This window comes from Microtus pennsylvanicus, chromosome 14 (assembly GCF_037038515.1).
Source record: "Microtus pennsylvanicus isolate mMicPen1 chromosome 14, mMicPen1.hap1, whole genome shotgun sequence".
NCBI lineage: Eukaryota > Metazoa > Chordata > Mammalia > Rodentia > Cricetidae > Microtus > Microtus pennsylvanicus.
In genome coordinates, this window is record NC_134592.1 from 9,657,466 (window position 1) to 9,671,053 (window position 13,588).

The 13,588-nt window shown below is 47.7% G+C and overlaps 1 protein-coding gene across 3 annotated transcripts in view; it reads right to left on the bottom strand.

Moving 5' to 3' along the window:
- The window catches only part of Wdr25 (WD repeat domain 25), a 130,258-nt gene that overhangs the window by 23,456 nt on the left and 93,214 nt on the right, over positions 1-13,588 (bottom strand). The window lies entirely within an intron of this gene.

Consider the following 13,588-nt stretch of genomic DNA (forward strand, 5'->3'; position numbering starts at 1 on the left):
GCCGGTCTGACCCTAGTGCACTGTTGGATCATCTTCCCCACGAAGGCCAATGTGACATCCGAGCATGTGCCAGCAAGTCAGTCAGTAGGTTCGCCCTACTCTGGGTGAGGAGAACAGCCCTGACAAACAGAATCATACGACCTGTTTCCAACCGCAGCAGAATTAGGTTCAGCATTAACAACAGAAGGATATCTGGAGAATCTCTTCATGTTTGAAAATTAAATAATGTAATTCTAAACCCATATGTCAAAGAGGACGTCACAATAAAATTAGAAAACTTTTAGATTGAATTAAAACAAATTTTATTTTTTATTGGTAGCTGGCAGAAAAAGAACATGGGTAGCATGTAGCTGTTATCGTTAAAAAAAACTAATGGCCTAACTTGTTTGATTACTAAAAAACAGAGATGTGAAAACAAAGCAAGAAGATTAAAAAATGGAAATTAGAGCAGAAACCAATGAGGCTGGAAACAGAAAAGCAATGCAAAAACCAATACTTCATTGAGGTGACCAACAAGACTGACAGACTTCTAACCACAGAGTGGGGCGGGGATAACACGAACGTCATAGTGAGAAATGACGAGGAGACGCCGTGAACACCCAGGGGCACGAGCAACGAGTTCCTGCACGCGCTTGTCACAGTTTCCATGAGATGAGACCCGGAAAGTGCCTGAGCTCACTCATGAAGAAATGCATGCTCTGGTTAGCCTTCCCTGTGACCTCCAAGAGGCCACGTGCCGCACACTGCTCCCAGGAGGGTGGAGTGCGGAGGGCCTCATGATGTTCCGATGTTCCGTTACCTCCAGGAGCTCTCTCCGGTCACAGTGAAGACCAGGAGCCCCACCCCTGCTTAAATCTCCCAGGGTCTCCAACCCTAAACTCTGAAAAGCACTTCAAAGTCTGAAGCCTTTGCATTTCAATGAGATGCCACAGCTGAGATTCCAAACGTGGCCACATGTGAGGCACTGCAAGCACACTAAAAATAGTATATCAAATGAACTTCAAGCCATGGATACAAGATGTAAATAAAACATAAATGAATCTTATGTTGAGTCTTCAGTACTGACCCCAAGTTATATCCTCATGCATATACAAATATTCTAAAATCTAAAAGAATCAGAAATCCCAAACCACTTCTGGTCTCAAGCATTTGGGATAAGTGTACATTGAAATGTCCTGAGCATTCTGTTAAGGACTCCTCAGGAGGACTGTTTAGCAGAGTTCAAGATATGGTAGCTTTTCACAGCCTAACTGATGTGCAGAAAGGACACCGTCAACCCCAGCTGGCTCACAACCTAGCCCATTCTGGCCTGTCCCATCTCAAGGGTAGGGCATGGGCACTGAGAAACACATGAGGTTCAGGAGAGGCACAGCTCACTAGAGGCTTGGCCTGGCCAGGACTAAAGAGTAACACCTCCCCAGCACAAATAACTTGTACCACACAGGGAGCCCTACCTCAGATGAGCTCACCTCGCACACCCTCCTGGCAGGCAGGTAAGCATGACAAGGTGCATGCCAAAAGGCAAGGCAGGACCAGAAGGACCAGAGCAATATGAGACTTGAGAGATGCTGGACTGACTGCTAACGAGAAATAGCTGTGGTCTCCATACTATGGGCTCTAGTGAAGTGTGTGGTGCGGGCAAAACAGAGCACTACAGTCAGAGGGGAGACTCCCTGAAAGGATCGCCAAAACAGAAATAAAGGGTTCTTCTGACGGGCTTGTCAGTACACTGGAGATGGCCGAGGCCATTTCAATAGAAACCTCCAGAACTTATAAAAGCAAAGAGAAGAAGACTGGAAGGAAAGCCCAGAAGAGACTGTGGAACAACTGTAGGACATGTGTAGGGGTATAATACCAGGGAAGGGTGGCTCTGGCGGTCGGGATCCCCAGCATCCACACAGAATGAAAAGCTGGACAGACATGACCTCTCACCTGTAATCCCAGCACTCAGGAGGCAGAGGCAGGTGATCTCCTGGGCAAGCCAGCCAGCTAGAATAGTCAAATCAGTGAGATCTGGGTTCAGTGAGAGACCCCGCCTCCGCAAACACAATGGACAGGAATTGAAGAAGACCTCCAACATCAACTTCTGGCCTCCATGAGCACCCCCCACACACACACACGAGAAGAGAAAGAGAGAGAGAGAGAGAGAGAGAGAGAGAGAGAGAGAGAGAGAGAGAGAGAGAGAGAGAGAGAGACAGAGAGACAGAGACAGAGACAGAGACAGAGAGAGAGAGAGAGCTATAAGGAATGATGGAGCAGAGAACAAAAGAGGATGGTAATGTGTGAGAATTTCCCCAGATTAATGACAGGCAGCACAAGGTAGGTAGGTCCAGAAGCTCCAGGGAACACAAAGTGGATAAAGGGGGAATAGACAAAAATATAATATAACACAGCTATATCTAGATGTAGAATTTTAAACTGCAGAAAACTGGAGACGAAGAAAACACCATGCCAGCAGCCGGGTAGAAGAGAGCCATGTTTGCAGAGAAGCAAAGCTAAGAACCACACTCAGGTTCGTCTGGAGTCACACAGAGAACAAGGCAGTGCAGCCAGGGAGCTGAGGAGTGGGGTGGGGGAGAACAGCAGCTGAGAAGTCTTTACCTTGCAAATATTGCTTTGAAAAGTAGATAAGGGGCCAGTGAGAGGGCTCAGTGGGTAGGAGCACTTGCTGCGCATGCCTGACAACCTGAGTTCAATCCCCAGAATGCACAGTAAAAGGAAAAAAAACAAGTCGATGAAGTTGTGTTCTGACATCCAAAGCACATTGTGGCACACACGCATGCCTGAGTATGTACACACAACAATACTGATAACAATAATTAATAATAATAGTAGCTCTAGCAGCAATAATCATAATAATATGGAGGGAAAATAAAGGCTTCTCACAAAAGAAAATATTCAAAAACTTGAATAAATTTATTTCCCACAGGCCCATCTTACAAAAATGTTAAAAGATGTTCTTTAGGGAAAAAAAAATGATTAAGGTGAGGAACTTAGAGGTACATTTGAAAACAGGAAGAGGGGCCAGCGAGACGGCTCAGAAGGAAAAAGTACTTGCTGCCAAATCTGGAAATCTGAGTTCAGTCCCTGAGACCTACTATCTTGTGAAAGTTGTTATTCTCTGACCTCTCTCTCTCTCTCCCTCTCCCTCTCTCTCCCTCTCTCTCCCTCTCTCTCTCTCTCTCTCTCTCTCTCTCTCTCTCACACACACACACACACACACACACACACACACACATACTGACAAAGAAACTCACACACACATACACTTAAATAAAAACAAAATTAAAAAAAAAAAAGAAGAAGTCTGGGTGTGGTGATGCATAGCCTGGTTCAAAGAGTGAGTTTCAGGACAGCCAGAGCTATCTTTATAGTGAGATCCTGTCTCAAAAAAAAAAAAAAAAGGAGAAGAAGAAGGAACAAACAAGATGTATAAAATGGAGTTATGTAAAAACTCATTTTTCTTAACACAGCAAATAATGAATTTGTTCAAAATAACCACCATAGCAATATACGCAGGAATGGCGGTTATGACGAGGGCAGAGGGCTCAGGATTACTTTGCTACTATAAGGTGCAGCTTCTTACACAGGACAGGGGCCGTGTGACTCAATGTGAGGGTCACAGTAACAGGCCAAAGAGTTTCTAAGTGCACAGCCACTAAAAAGTCATTCAAACTCTAACATGTCTAACTCCAACCATTTCTGGCAGCACTCGCCTTGTACCCTAGTTTCCTGCATCTTGGCCCCAAACACAGGAGTGCCATCACACCAAAAGTCACTAAACAGCACTGCCTGCCACACCTCGGTTCCAATTCCAGGATATCACATTATGAATCGTGGGGTTCTACTGTATATAAGATGTTTCTAGCCGGGCGATGGTGGCGCATGCCTTTAACCCCAGCACTCGGGAGGCAGAGGCAGGCGGATCTCTGGGAGTTCGAGGCCAGCCTGTTTTGAAAAACCAAAAAAAAAAAATGTTTCTATACTTATATAAATGCAATGATTAAATTAACAGAAAACAAAAACTTTGACTACCTGTGGTCACTCTTCGGCATATCAGTATTAAAGCTGCACAACATGGGATAGTATTAGAATGTCTGACTTAAAAGTTAACCACTGCCAGAATTGCTAACTTGAGTTCCATTAAAAAAAATTTAAAAAATCATTAGGTGAGACACTAGGTAGCCTATTGGGAAAGTGCTTGCCTCAGCAAACATAAGAACCTGAGTTCCATTCCCAGGACCTACATTTTAAAGAGTCAAGTATGATGGTGTATGTTTGTAATCCCATTGCAGGCAGGCGGACCCCTGGGGCTTGTTGGTCAGACAGCAGAGCCTATTGGGCAAGTTCTAGGTCAGAAAAAAAAAAAACCCTTGCTTGAGAGAGAGAGACAGAGAAAGACAGAGAGAGAAGAAAAGAGAAAAGGTGAGTGACACCTGGGGAATGATAGCTGCAACTGTCCTCTGGCTTCCACACACACATGCACAGACACATGTATAAGCATGCAAATAAACACACACACAAAACCATTAAATGGGTTTTGGCTTGGGTTTAGGGCAGAATTTCTAATAATTTCTGAAGTGATCCCAAACATACTTCTGTAGTCTCATAATTCATGTTTATGCAAAGCAGAGTTCTCAGCATTAACAATTATAAAATCCGAATATTCTTCAACTATGAAAAATGATGAAGATGCTCATGTCCTTCAGTATCAAATGATCTGTCAACACTTAATGCTTTGTGTAAAAACACACAAGTGCACCTACCTGTCTCATTAGTATACGAATTTGTGTTCATCTTTAATAATGGTGTGCACATAAATCATGTGCATATCAAAGAACTGTTAAAACAAATTTCCTATGACTTAGTACCAGTAAGTGCTTGAATTATAGATGGATTTTATATAACTCCATACCTGGAATTGCATAAAAACTTGAGCAAAAGAGGTTGCAAATGGAAAAGTTGAAGAAGGCGTCTTAAAAAGCACTCAGCGTATTCTGAGATGGCTCAAGAATAGGTTAACAGCACTTGCTGAGCAAGCTTGAAGACCTGAGTTCAAATCCCCAACCCCCATGAAAACAACCTCCCAGTGTGGTTGCATACCTATACCCCAGAATTGGGCTGGGAGCAGAGGGACAGAAAGATGGCGAGGGCTGCTGGCTTAACTCCAGTTCAATGTAAAACCCTCTCTTGGGACAAAGTGGAAAGTGACAGAGGGGGCACCTTACGTCTTCCTCTGTGTCCACATGTTCATGCACACAAATATTTAAAAACAAAATTAAAAACACTAAACTGCTCGCCATACCTTTGGAATTCTACAATATTAAATGGGAAGTAGATGTGAATTAGCTTTAATGTAGCAAACTCCATAGCAACCCTCAGAAAGTTAGAAAAGTTACACCAGTGTGCTAAGAAAGCAGCAAAGACCACAACTGTACAAATGCTCAACTACAACCAGAGAAGGGGGCAGGTCTGGTGGCCTGGGCCTGTAATCCCACAACTGACAACACAGAGGCGGGAGTATCAGGAATTCAAGAGTAGCGACAGAGTGAACGCAAGCAGCAGAGGCCATGCTCCATACAAAAAGCAAGATTATCTCACAATATCAAAAGAGGACAGAAACCCTAGGATAACATATGAGCAGGGAAAGCTAAGTTATTCGGAACCTGGAGGGGCCAGTTCTCCAAGTCTTACAGTGTAAGCAGCCAGTAACAAGCTATCAACATGCATGAGGGAAACCTGGCAGGCTTGCACTGTGAGTCAAATGAAGCCACATCACAGTTGTGGCTGCCAACTCTGCCTCAGAAAAGGACAGACCCATGAAGAGCAGCACAGTCACAACCCCAGCACTCTGAAAGCAGGGGAAGGAGGATTGCTATAAGTTCAAGTCCAGCCTCCGCTACAGAGGGAGATCCTGTCTCTTTAAAAATGAAAAAGAAAAATGTCTAGCAGGGAGAAAATCAATAAAGACACCAGTAAGCTCAACAAGACTCATAACTGACAGCTAGAGACGGGGACACCACCTAGGCCTGTGGTTGCAGGGCCTAGGGACAGATGCCAGGCTGCTAAAGGCAGAGGGCTCCTTTACAAGTGATGAAAGTGTTCACAACTGACCAAGATGTTGCCTTCCGTGTGCTGGAAACATACCAAAAACTACTGTACTAACACTACAAACAAGTCAGCTGGGCGGTATCTGAATAAAAGCTGTCACCAAAAGATTATCAGATATTTAAAGTAAATTCAGACAAAATAAGAATAACTTGGACATCAAGTTGGTGGGTTATGGACACTGCTAGCCACGGAAAGGAAGTCGGGTAAAGAAAAAGAATCGATATACAAATTAAAATAATTTTAAGCACCTCAGGGTGAGAGCTTTCCTCAGTGGCCACATGTTTGGTAGAGAACACACGAATCAGAAGTCTATGTACACTGCATTTATTACAGAACCATCCCATGTCTGCAGAGCAGGCCTCCAGTCTCAGCTCTTCATACTCAAGTTTCCTAGAGGGTGGGTGCTAATGACAGCCCTAGGCTACTGGCCTCTGGGCTCCCAGGCGCTCATCAGCAACTCGCCCAAGGAAGCAGACTCAGGAGAAAAAGTTAGAGGGCCAGTCTCGGAGGTTCTGCACTTTAGGAACGAACCAACTGCCCTCCTCTGCCCAGGGTTGGCGACCACAGCCACTTGTGAAGGCAACCAGTGGAGCTGACAAAAGCACCAGACATCCTAAGATACAGACGCCTGTCTTCCGCAGTGGGCTTTGCTCTGGAGACTGAATCCCTTGAAGGAATGGTTGGTCCACCTGGGCTGTGTTACATCATGCCCTGGGAGGACACCTGGTATCTGGTATCGGCTCAGAAAGCTTCTGTGCCATTCACAAATAACAGGTTTCCTCTTCCTGCACTGGAGAAAGAGAAAATAACACCTAGCTTCAGGTCCACCCTCCATGGCTGCCTGCCCCTGCCTTGAGAGCTGACCCTGTTGGGATCATCTTCCTCTCTAGACTGTGGGCAGTGGGCTTACCCTCGCAGGGGGGTGGGGTACACTGGCCTACTAGTACAGAAAGAGCTATAAAATAGGGAAGATGGCAGCACCCACAGTCTGATAACAGAGGTTTGAGGGGTGGCCCGGAGCCTCAACCACCTCCACCTGAGAGAGGCAGAAACAGAATCCTGGGAAAAGCACCACACACCCTGAGTCCTGCCGCATGTCTCCCTGTCCCACATCCCCAGCTCTGGGGGTCTCCTAGTCTCGTGTGCATTGAAAAGTTTGCAGCAAAGCTTAGAACTGCAGAGAGGACAAAGAGTCCAGATAGAAAGGCGTTTTAATATGAAACAGATGAAAGAGACGGATGGAAAGTAATCAAAACCTCATTAGGGCAAATAAGCAACCTGCCTACAGTGTCACCAAAACTGATGGCATGGAGCACAGCGTGGGCGAAGCTGGGTCTCCAACAGCTGCCATCGGGGAGATGACGGCACATGAAACCCTGACAATCCCACTCGGGGCACCGGCCTGGCACCCACACTAAAGCCTCAGGAACGGTCACCAGGAGTTTTCAAACACCCTAATGCAGGGCCACCCAGACAGGACAGGAAGGCAGGCAGCTCCCAGATGCGTCCACCCATTGGACCAGGTGGGTAAGGGTAGCTCTTCTCAGCTCAGGCCACCTAGGGAAAGCCGCCCACAGCAAGGGCCGACAATGAGATCAGTAGATTGTGCCTCTGCTTGCATGCCAATGGGCTGGTTAATTGCTCAGGATCTTTGCATCAGTCTTGATTAGCGCTATTAGTCTCTCTTGTAATGTTTTCTCTCCCAGAGCCTACTATGTGCTCAGCACAATGGTAGGCACTAGGACACAGCAGCAAAGAGGCCCAATTCCTGCCTCAGAGGAGGCTCCCTCCTCCTGTGACACTCCAGCTTAAATGCAAATAGCTGTGATGACAAAAAGCCAGGCTGGGAGTCCACAAGGCCAAGGGCCAGCCAGGGCCCTGCTGTCACCTCACATTAGGGCACATGCCACAGGGAACCTAGCACGTGGCTCCAGAAGGGGGTCAAGAAGCCAATTCAAGAAGTCAAAATGTCCCTTTAAACACTTAAGGAAGGAAGGACGGATGTAGAACAAGCATGAAATATTGATGATCCGTGTCAAAGCAACACCAGGGTGTGCTGAGCAAAAGTGAGCTAGCCTGTCAGAGCTGATATTATCGGGAGAGTCCCCGAGAGGGTGGAAGTCGGGGGTTTAGAGGAGCAGCGGGGGCCTGCAGCAGAAACACAGCTGTCCTTCTCAGGGGTAGAGCAGGAGGCAACCAAATGCTCTTAGCCCCCTGCCTGCCCGGTATCTAGCCCCCACACAGGGAGGAACTGGGCCAGAGTCCAGCCTCCCTAGTTCCGGGAGGCACTCGTCCTAGATTCTCCGAGGCTTGCTCCAGTTCCCAGTCTAGGCCTGCCTTCTTCAGGCAGTGACTTGCTGAGGCTGGAGTTCCATCATCCGGCCTTGCGAAAAGACAATTATTAAGCACGGGATCCAGCGTCTCAGGTTCTGTGGGGCTTCCTTAACAAACTGATAGAGGAGGGAGGAGCCACTTTGAGGACTTAACTTTGACTTCAAGCACAATGAACTTGGAGGTGACTGTCATGAGGCACAGTGCTGGTGGGTCTTATGTCTCGGTGTTCTGGCAGATCTATGGCTCCCACACCATGCATGGCTCAGAGCAAGGGTATCACCAGACTAGAAACCAGGAAGCTAGTGTTCCTGTTGTTATTTTACTTATGTTATAGTTGTTATTCCACCAGAACCCAGGAGCTGGAGAGGCCAGCCTCGGCCAAAAACCACAGAGCCCAGCTCACACAGTACCTTACCTCACACAGGATCTCCTGGGAACTCCCTGCAGCCATCATTCTGAACTGCAAATGCTTTCACATCCATTGTCAGAGAGGTGTCTCCTACACAGATCCCAGAGCAACCACTGGTCAGTCCCCATGGTCCCGGTGCTGCTCTGGTTCAGGTTCGCTAGAAGATGCAGATGTGACCGGACAGCCACTGAGAGGCACCTGGGGATGAAGAAGCCATAGGTGCCCAAGGAGACGAGAAGCTGCCACAGTCATGGAAAAGGATCACAGCTGAGTCAAAGGCTCAGAGGGTTCACATGAGGGAAACTGAGCACCACTGAGTTCAGAGGTTCCAGATTGGCTTCTCAAAGGTTTTCACTCTCAGCTCCTTCTGCAACCCCTGGAGTCTGCTAATATGCAGAACTTGCCCCGCCATAGGGGACTATGGAGGCAAAATCTATACCTACTGAGGGCTGGAGTTCTCCTCCATGTGGCCAACATGAGAACCCTGCTCTGCAGACATCCTCCCTATTTCCCTCTGCCACACTGATGGGGGACTGTGCACCACAGCAGGTTTGCCTATTTTGCCTTGGATCACCCAGGTAAGTGAGTAGCAAAGAGAGTATTTGAACCTCAGTCTCCTGCAGCTCAAGGCCCTGGTTCTGGAGAGAGGGGCACCCATAGCACCCTGGGTACCAGACAACAGCCCTCCCAGAGAAGATGCTGGAAGTAGTCACAGAATGTGGCCCAACAGCATCCGGCCAGCTTAATGTGGCTGAGTACATCCTGCAGATGCTGGAAGTGAAGCCTGGCACTGTGTCGTGATGAGATGGGACTCCAGTCATCAGGCCATGGCAAAGACAGCAGCCAAGAAAGGAGGAAGAGAGTCAAACAGCCCATTTCCCATAATGAACTAGGCTGGGCTGGATGGAGCCAGAATCCCAATGTTTGACATTTTGCTGAGTTTCAAGATTCAGAAAAAAATCTATTGGCTTGAAAGTTACACTTCAACTATTCATCAGAGCTTGTGCCTGAAGTCTTCGGGTGAGGCTGCTGGCCTGAAGTGGTCCCACAGTGATGGGCTTGGGACCCTTGGTCTTGATGGCAGAAGCCTGCTCCTTGCCTGCAAAATGTTGGCTTACGTTGACCCAGAATTTGAGTTCATGCACCTGAGCTTAAGAGTCTCAATCCCTGGTGTGGAAGAGCTCCTGGAACAAAGATACCTCTGCGGTGGACTGCATGACATACTCAACCTAAGTCCACTGAGAGGAAACGAGAAAAATGACCCAAACACCACTGGCTGGAGAACCATCAAGAAAAAAAATTCTCTGAGCACACGGTATCTGTGAAAATGCATGGAAAGGGGCCAGGTACAACAGGTCCCATTTCATCAGCAGCTCACGAAGATTAGTCCCAAACAGTTATCACATCCAGGTCCCTCTCTGCTCAGGGTCAGATCTGGGGCTCTGCAGGCTGTGCAGTCTCTGCTCCACTACTGTGGTATGAAAACAGCCACAGAGTGGACATAAATGAATTCATGTGGCTGTGTTCAAATAAAACTTTATTTATAAAAAAATAAATAAAAGGCGAGTTGAAGAAATCCTTTTTCTGATTCCTTCTACATAGAAGTCTACCAGGTGCCTATCAGATGCTGTGCTGGGCACAGGAACTAAGATGGGAGCAAGTGAAGAAGACACACGAAGCCAAAAGCTATCATGGGAACTAGATCTCAAGCAAAATCCTTACAAGAGTTGACAGTAGGTGAGGGAAGAGGAGAGACTAAACCGGCTCTATAGCTCTATATTTTAAAAGAGACCAGAAGGTACTGGGAGCAATGGAAAGAAAACAGCCAAGCATCACCATGTCTCTGCACCTGGTGGGCTCTCTAGCCTCTCCCCCTGAACTGCCAGTCATAAGACTGCACACTGCTATCCCATAAGCACTCCTTTCCTGGGTGGTGACACAAGAAAGCTCAGTTTGACTGTGAGCCAAGGTCTGTGTCCCTCCTGCTTCTACCCACTTGCCTACTGCAGCCCCGACAGGATGGTGAGAAAAGGGCCACGCTGCTGGGCATAGAAGCAGAGGCAGTCAGATCTTTGTGAGTCTGAGTTCAGCCTGGTCTACACAGAGAGTTCCAGATGAGCCAAGACTACCTCTAAAACAAAAGGAGAGAAAAGGGCCACATTGCTCTCTGCAGACTTCAGCACCAGGGACAGAGCCCCTGCAGGCCCCATTCACTGACCAGCACCAGCAGTGTCAAAGCAGGGAAGTGTGCTGTCCCCAGAGCCCAGCTGATGCAAACAGAGCCACTGCACCCCACACTCTGTGACCCTGTGTGGGAGGACTGTTGGCGAAGAGGAAGTAAAAACAAACACTGCGCAGATCCCTTCACCCACGTTATTAGCTTGGGAGAGACTCACAAACGTGCCGATAGCAGCAACAGCAACATCTGCTTCTGGTTGCTTCTCCCCAGAACTCGTCAGCTGGCGTTTGCCCCAGGAGAAAAGCTGGTATTTGCAACAAACTCTTAAATCAGATGGCATCCAGAGTGAGTAATTTCTTATGTGTTTGGTCTTTGAGGCCAAAAACAGAACGCACCTTTACAGGAGAGCTGGGCCATACAGTGGTCCCACACCAAGGGTCTGCTTACAAGGTTTCTTTTATGGGCTGTTCAACACAGGGTTTCTCTGTGTAGCCCTGGCTGTCCTGGAACTCGCTCTGTAGACCAAGATGGCCTCAAAATAGGAGATCCGTCTGCCTCTGTTTCCCAAGTGCTAGGATTAAAGGTGTGTGCTACTACCATCATCACCTGCCTACAAATTTTTGATTTGCATACCATGCTCAAATGTTTCCTTCTATTTATTATATATTTGTGTCCTAAAAAAGGGAGGTGTTCTAGTGTTTTCAAAAATTCTACTGTGCCCACTAGTTGATGGGTAATATTCCTCTTATTTTTGTAAAACATTTCTTTTACAATAGAAAAGTAGTATTTTGAAAGTGTATGGATCTACGTTGCCATTTAAGAAGTGTCTCAAGGAAAGGCCCACAAAGTACTCTGAAGCAAGGATCTCTGTTTGTAGGTTCTACTCAGAAGCCCACAGACCTTCCATATCCTGCAGGGTTCCACCTTCCTGGGAAGCTAGTGTGGTATACAGTGTGGATATGGATGAGACTCTGGGCTTTGGAGGCTTTGCTGCACTGTCCCACATCAACTCCACATCCAGCGTCACCAGGATGGGGTATCCCCAGGTGACATGGATGCCTTCGGGTAGGTCCCCCTAGTGCTGCAGACCCTATGACACTGGTTCTCTTCATGATGAAATGGAAGAGGACACCTCCTGCTGCCCTGTACCTCTTTCTTCCCTATGAGCTTCCACACAAGTGGAACAGTGCAGGAATGGCACAGGCTATGCCTCTATCTTCCTAGGACAAACTGAGAAAAACCTGGAGTCACCAAGTCCCTCAGCCATAGTCCTGACAAGCCTCTCACATACCTCTGCCGCTCCACCTACTCCACAGCCATTGCTACCAACACAGAGCCCTTCCTCAGCCCAGCCCACAACACAGAGCCCTTCCTCAGCCCAGCCCACCAACCTCCACAGGGCCACAGCAATAGTTCTGACTGGACAACCCTCCTCTGGCCCTGGCCAAGACACAGCACTGACGGTCTCTTCCAAGCCCATCCTGCTGCCCAGTCTATATACCTCTCTTAGAGCTCACACTCCTACCTCCTATATATGCACAGTTCACATGGCCATCTTTCTTAGCTCACTCAGTCAGTCATGGCTCGCCAACTGCCTGCCTGAGCCAGGCATTCCAGCAAACCACAGAATCTCTGCCCCACAAAAGCTCACATTTGACGGGCAAATTCAAGAACATGAAAAATCCAAGCTGTGCCAAGTGATGGTAAAAACCATGGAGAGGAATAAAGGAGCAGAGGGGACCAGTGCACTCGAGGAGGGTGGCAGGCAGGGAAAGTGGCATTTGAGTGATGTTCCCTCTGGGAACGTGCTCTACATAGAAAACTGGAGGAGCATCCGTACATGGGCAGAAAATGTGCGGCAGGTTCTGGGAAAGGCAGAGCATGGAGGGCGGGGCTCATAATCAGGGGCTTTGGGGAGATCATTTAAGCCTTGTGGATCATGGGCTTTCACTGCAATTAAGACAGGAACCTGGAGATGCTGTGGAGGACGGAACCATCTGATTTAGATCATTCTGCTGCTGTAGGGCCAGCAGCAAGGGTAAGCAAACAGGAACCCCAAGCCCTCCTAACTCAAGACAGTGGCGCTGCAGCCAGCCACAATGCAGTGGACATGGGCAGAAGGGCTGATGCTATGAAGGGAGGAACATGGTTTGCTGGCAATCACAACAGGGGTTCAATGGGAAGAGCAGAGACGGAGCTGGTGTTTAGGACCCAACTTTGAGTCATCATGTGTTAAGAGACAAGGACAACTGGAGCTTCAGGCTGCAGCAGGGTAGGAGTGGAAGACCCCCAGCTTTTAAGGCCTCTGAGGCCAACACCTCCTCCAAGAAGGCCCCTCAAGACAAGCTAGCAAGCATTGTGCTTCTCTGTCCATGCACATGTACACACTGCAGGACGTTCTCTGCACTGGAGAACTGCAGGCTGACTCACTTCCCACACACAGTAGGTACTCAACAAATCTTCACAGTGATACCCTGCATAAGCTTGTACCTGTGATGTTTTAATATCTAAACTATCCTCTAAAACCTCTAAAAATGATGCTCAAACCTCATTAA